This window comes from Herpailurus yagouaroundi, unplaced genomic scaffold (genome assembly GCF_014898765.1).
Source record: "Herpailurus yagouaroundi ecotype Mexico unplaced genomic scaffold, PumYag 160, whole genome shotgun sequence".
Lineage (NCBI taxonomy): Eukaryota > Metazoa > Chordata > Mammalia > Carnivora > Felidae > Herpailurus > Herpailurus yagouaroundi.
Genome location: NW_024412401.1, coordinates 44,834,586 through 44,841,378, shown reverse-complemented (window position 1 = coordinate 44,841,378; position 6,793 = coordinate 44,834,586). Strand labels below are relative to the sequence as shown.

General features: G+C 39.3%; 1 protein-coding gene across 11 annotated transcripts in view; it reads left to right on the top strand.

Annotated features, from left to right (window-relative positions):
- The window catches only part of TTLL11 (tubulin tyrosine ligase like 11), a 245,870-nt gene that overhangs the window by 10,177 nt on the left and 228,900 nt on the right, over positions 1 to 6,793 (top strand). The window lies entirely within an intron of this gene.

Genomic DNA, 6,793 nt, shown 5'->3' with positions numbered 1-6,793 from the left:
AGGATATATATATATATATACACACACACACACACACATATATATATATATATATTGGCAATTTCTATTTTATTTTATTTTATTTTATTTTTTTTAATTTTTTTTTCAACGTTTATTTATTTTTGGGACAGAGAGAGACAGAGCATGAACGGGGGAGGGACAGAGAGAGAGGGAGACACAGAATCGGAAACAGGCTCCAGGCTCTGAGCCATCAGCCCAGAGCCTGACGCGGGGCTCGAACTCGCGAACTGCGAGATCATGACCTGGCTGAAGTCGGACGCTTAACCGACTGCGCCACCCAGGCGCCCCTCTATTTTATTTTAAATGCTATAGTTACACAATATGTATAGTATTTGGCAACTGCTTTTTTTTTTTTTTTTTTAGCATGGCTATCTTTCTCTGTTAGCAAGCATAGGTTCATTTCATGTTAAAAATAACCTAATGGTCGACTGGATGTACCATCATAAAATTTATTGTTGGATATTGTTTCCACATTTTTTCCTGCAATTACAAAGAAAGGCACAATACACATCACTGTTCAGACGTTAAGTGTTCATTTGTACAAATGCTTCTGTAGGATAAATTCCTAGGACTTGGTGGGTCAAAGGGTAGATGCACATTGTATTTGGATGGTTACCATCAAATTGCCACCAGCAGTGTTTGAGGGTGTCCCTCTTCTCATCTCCTCTCCAATACTGCCTTCTATTTATCTTCTAAGTCTTTGCCGAACTGACAGGTAAAACATATGTTCTTTTGACTCACATTTCTATGCTTGTCAATGAGGCTGGACTTTTTGTATGTTTCCTAGTCATTTGTCCTACCTCGCCTGTGAAATGCCTAAATGTATTCTTAAGTGTTCATTTATCTTTGGGGTTGTTTATGTTTATATTTTGCTTATGTTTATGTTTTTCCTATTTGTTTATGAATATCATGGATAGTCGCTTTTTGTCTCCTATGTGTTGTAAGCCTTTCCCCTGTTGATTATTTAAACATCTAATAGATAATCATTTGCCTTGCATAATCTACCTTATGATAATTAAAATGTTTCCTTCCTATTCACTAAAAACAGTCCTTAATTTATTACTGACTTGTTAGCTTATGAAGGCAAAACATAGACAACTTTATCTTCAGGTGCTATTAAACTTCTAGGGGCGCCTGGGTGGCTCAGTCAGTTAAGCGTCCCACTTTGGCTCAGGTCATGGGCTCACGATTCGTGGGTTCAAGTCCTGCATCGGGCTCTGTCTCTCTCTGTTTCTTAAAAACGAATAAACGTTAAAAAAAATTAAAAAAAAAAAAACCTTCTAGTGAATTAACAGGCTGTGTGGAGAACTTTAGGGTGTTACATTTTCAATGGAGCTAGATGTTTTTTGTGGAACTTTTACGTACATTTATGTAAGCTGACTTTTACTTTATGCAGTGAGTGTGGTAGGTAGACTTCATTGCTTCTGTTTGATAGATGGCAGTATTGTATGGCGTTAGATTTGGGTTTGAATCCCCACCACTTATTAGTTCTGACACATGGGGCATCAGACTTGTCTCTTAGGGTAGTTGTCCCATTTTAATAATGTGTGTTTAATGACATATATAACCTGCATGTTAGAGCCATTGCCCAGTGAGGATTGGCTGCGTGTCAGCTGTTTCGCCCTTCAGAGGTGTTAAGTGACATATAGCTTAGAACTAGACTCCAGGTCTCCTGGTTCTCAGGCTGGGTCTTGTTCCCATGGCCACACTGCCCATCTAAATAGAATATGGGGGCACCTGTGTGGCTCAGTCAGTTAAGCGTCTGACTTTAGCTCCAGTCATGGTCTCATGGTTTGTGAGTTAGAGCCCCGCATCAGGCTCTGTGCTGATGGCTCAGAGCCTGGAGCCTACTTCAGATTCCGTGTCTCCCCCTCTCTCTCTCTGGCCCCTCCCCGACTTGTGCGTGAGCTCTGTCTCTCTCCCAAAAATAAGTAAATAAACATTTAAATAAAATCAATATATACAGTATGATTTCGTGGCCCCCTAGAAATAAAGAAGACCATTGGAAATTACTTAATTACTTCAGTCATACTGTACAGGCCTGGGCTTTGAGCCTGACTGTTAGTTTTATTTAAAACTCAGTTTTAAAAACATTAAAATTTTGTGGCACAAAAACAGACACATAGACCAATGGAATAGAATAGAAACCCCAGAACTAGACCCACAAACGTATGGCCAACTAATCTTTCACAAAGCAGGAAAGAATATCCAATGGAAAAAAGACAGTCTCTTTAACAAATGGTGGTGGGAGAACTGGACAGCAACTTGCAGAAGATTGAAATTAGACCACTTTCTCACACCATTCACAAAAATAAACTCAAAATGGATAAAGGACCTGAATGTGAGACAAGGAAACCATCAAAACCCTAGAGGAGAAAGCATGAAAAGACCTCTCTGACCTCAGCCGTAGCAATTTCTTACTCGGCACATCCCCAAAGGCAAGGGAATTAAAAGCAAAAATGAACTACTGGGACCTTATGAAGATAAAAAGCTTCTGCACAGCAAAGGAAACAACCAACAAAACTAAAAGGCAACCAACGGAATGGGAAAAGATATTTGAAAATGACATATCAGACAAAGGGCTAGTATCCAAAATCTATAAAGAGCTCACCAAACTCCACACCCAAAAAACAAATAACCCAGTGAAGAAATGGGCAGAAAACATGAATAGACACTTCTCTAAAGAAGACATCCGGATGGCCAACAGGCACATGAAAAGATGCTCAACGTCGCTCCTCATCAGGGAAATACAAATCAAAACCACACTCAGATATCACCTCACGCCAGTCAGAGTGGCCAAAATGAACAAATCAGGAGACTATAGATGCTGGAGAGGATGTGGAGAAACGGGAACCCTCTTGCACTGTTGGTGGGAATGCAAATTGGTGCAGCCACTCTGGAAAACAGTGTAGAGGTTCCTCAAAAAATTAAAAATAGACCTACCCTATGACCCAGCAATAGCACTGCTAGGAATTTACCCAAGGGATACAGGAGTACTGATGCATAGGGGCACTTGTACCCCAATGTTTATAGCAGCACTCTCAACAATAGCCAAATTATGGAAAGAGCCTAAATGTCCATCAACTGATGAATGGATAAAAAAAAAATGTGGTTTATATACACAATGGAGTACTACGTGGCAACGAGAAAGAATGAAATATGGCCCTTTGTAGCAACATGGATGGAACTGGAGAGTGTGATGCTAAGTGAAATAAGCCATACAGAGAAAGACAGATACCATATGGTTTCACTCTTATGTGGATCCTGAGAAACTTAACAGAAACCCATGGGGGAGGGGAAGGAAAAAAAAAAAGAGGTTAGAGTGGAAGAGAGCCAAAGCATAAGAGACTCTTAAAAACTGAGACCAAACTGAGGGTTGATGGGGGGTGGGAGGGAGGGGAGGATGGGTGATGGGTATTGAGGAGGGCACCTTTTGGGATGAGCACTGGGTGTTGTATGGAAACCAATTTGACAATAAACTTCATATATTGAAAAAAAAACATTAAAATTTTGGAAAAAAATAGAAAAAGTTTATAATCAACCATGGAGTTGCAATTACTATTTTTGTTTTGAAGCATTTCATTCCAGCATCTCTTCAGCATAAATTTAGCTGATGTGGGGCGCCTGGGTGGCTCAGTCAGTTGAGCATCCAACTCTTGATTCCGGCTCACGTCATGATCCCAGGGTTGTGGGATCAAGCTCCTCATTGGGCTCTGTGCTGTGTGTGGAGTCTGCTTAAGATTCTCTCTGTCTCTCCCTCTGCCCCTCTCCCCTGCTTGCACTCTCGTTCTCTCTCTAAAAACAAACAAACAAACAAACAAACAAACAAACCACACACACACACACGCAAAATACTTCAGCTGATAATGATTAATGTCAGTGTTTTACAAAGCTGATATAATTTTATTTTGTTAACATGAATGCCCATGTTATAATTTAGATGTTTTTCTGTGCTATACAAACTTTTCAGAAATGTCATCTTAATTGTCAAAAAAACAATCTCATTCAGGAAACCTATTTATTTATTTATTTATTTATTTATTTATTTATTTATTTTCGTGTTATTCAATGTTTAGATTGATTCCTCTGTGAAAAAATTTCCTGGAGTTCTTTCCCTCCACATTTTATATTATTTTCTTAAAATAAACTTTGCAGAAATAAAACATTTGGGTTAAAGGGCATGTGTATTTTCAGGCTTCTGGAATGTATTGCTAAATTGCTTTCCAAGAATTGTAGCAGTTTTTTCGCAGCAGCATATAAGAGTTCTTACAAGTACTTACTTTTGAAGGATGTGATGACAAATATTGGGGAAGAGAGTGAGCCAGACGAATCTTTCCCCTGTCTTCACTACTTCTAGTTCTAGTTCAGTCCTAGTTGAAAGCAGCGCATTTTGATATGGCTACTTTTGTGTAGTCATTACATCTCAATTGAAATAGTCACATAAAAATGTAAAGCCACTCTAAAATTTTCCGTTTTTAAATATTTATTTATTTTTGGGAGAGCACAAGTTGGGGAGGGGCAGAGAGGGAAAGATAGAAGATCCAAGCAGACTCTGCCCTGAGAGGCTGACAGCAGTGAGGCTGATGCGGGGCTCGAACTCTTGAACTGTGAGATCATGACCTGAGCCGAAGTTGGACACTCAGCTGACTAAGCCATCTAGGTGCCTGCCACTTTTAAATTTTCAAATAACGTATTGAGTAGACATGCCTGGCCTTCTGTCTACCCTTGACCATCTCCCCACGTGTAGCTCTTTACTCCATTACTGGATCTTCTTCCCACGGGGTAAGGCTTAATTAAGCATTCCATGTAGAGTTGGGTAATGAAACTCCTGAAAATTCCAATAGGTTATTTCTTTATTTTTTAGGTTTTGTCAAAATATCTTTGGTATTAAAAAAGAAAAGGACACATTAAGGGCTGTATTAAAATGTCACATGCCGTCATTAGCCATTAGGGAAATGAAAATCAAAACCACGATGAAACCATTTTGGACCCACTAGGATGTCTAAAACAGCAAATCGTAAGTGTTGGCGAGGATGTGGAGAAATTAGAGCCCTCGCTCTTGCTGGGAATGGAAAATGGTGCAGCCATTTGGAAACTGGTTTGGCAGGTCCTCAGAATGTTAAACATGGAATTACTACATCACAGCAGTTTATTCTTAAGTATATACCCGAGAAAAATGAACACATATGTTCACTAAATCACATGTATGCTAATGTTCAGAGTAGTGTTATTCATAATAGGTAAGAAGTAGAAACAACCAAATGTCCATTAGCTGATGGATAAACAAAATGTGTTATAGCCATACGGTGGAATATTATTCGGCCATAAAAAGAAATGTACTGATTTCATGCTACAACATGGATGAGTCTTGAAAACATCTTATATGAAGAAAGCCAGTCCCAGAGACCACACATTATGTGATTCCGTTTATATGAAATGTTCAGTATAGAGAAATCTACATGGAGAAAATAGTTTAGTGGTTGTCTAGGGACTGGGGAGCCTTTTGGTGGAAAGTTGGGAGTGACTGCTAGTACAGGATTTCTCTTTGGGGTGATGAAAATGTCTTAATATCGGTTGTGGTGATGGTCACACAACTCCATGACTATACTAAAAACTGTTGAATTGTACACTTTAAATGGGTGAATTGTGTAACATGTGAATTATATTTCAATAAAGATGTTGAAAAAATGCCATATGCTTATCCAGTTCTCATCATTGAACAGTACTTGCCTCCCAGGTAGTAATCATAAATATGTTCCAGGACCTCAAATCAGCCCAGTGCCCCCTGTTGCTCACTCTGCATTATAATGTTGCCTATTACTGGACACCTGTGTGAAATGGACTCTTTGTCCTGGTGGCATAGAGTAATGGCAGCTGTAACGCCATTCCAAACTTTCACTGTAAGGATGAGTTTTGGTTTTTTGTGGGGTAAATTTGAATATTTGCCTCAAGAATGAAGTTCAGTCTCCTTATAAAGGCTCCCTATGAAGACTTCCATGACTTGAGATGCAGTGTAGCCTGGACTTTGGAACCACACAGATATGGGTTTGAAATAACTCACTATGTGACAGTGGGAAAATTTTGCCCTGAACCTCAGTTTCCTTATTTATAGATGGGCACAATACATTCATACCCCATGGAGTTTTTGTTGCCAGCATAAAAAGATATAATCATGTATTTAGCCTATGATCCTGGGTATATTGTAAAGACTCAGTTGAATATTTTTTGTTAATATCTGGGCCCTGAGCTTCTCTAGACTTACTTCACATATTCCGTGCCCTGAACTTAAACCACTACTGATGCTGCACTGCATGTGGTTCTCTTGAGCCTTCATGCTGTGCCATTCCTATGTCACCTTTGTTCATGTTTTCCCTCTTCCTTAGAATATTCCCTTTCTTTCTTCCTTTCTTACGTACCCTTCAAGGATTAGCTCATGACTCCTCTTTTCCATAAGTCTTCCCTGACCCCCCCAATCCCCACACACCCCAGTCTAGGCTAAGTAGCCTTGCTTAGTCACTTGTATTTTATACAGATCTCAATTTGATTAGTTTTTCCAAAGAAGCAACGTTTGGTTTATTGATCATCTCCATTGTATCTTTGTTTTCTATTTCGTGGCCTTCTGCTCTCTATGATTCCTTCTCCTTTTTGAGGCTTATGTTGTTCTATTTCTGACATTAAGTTGGATGCTTATCCTATCATCTTTTCTAATAAAACATTCAAGACTACAGAGTTGGGGTACCTGGCTGGCTTAGTCAGTAGAGCATGTGACTCG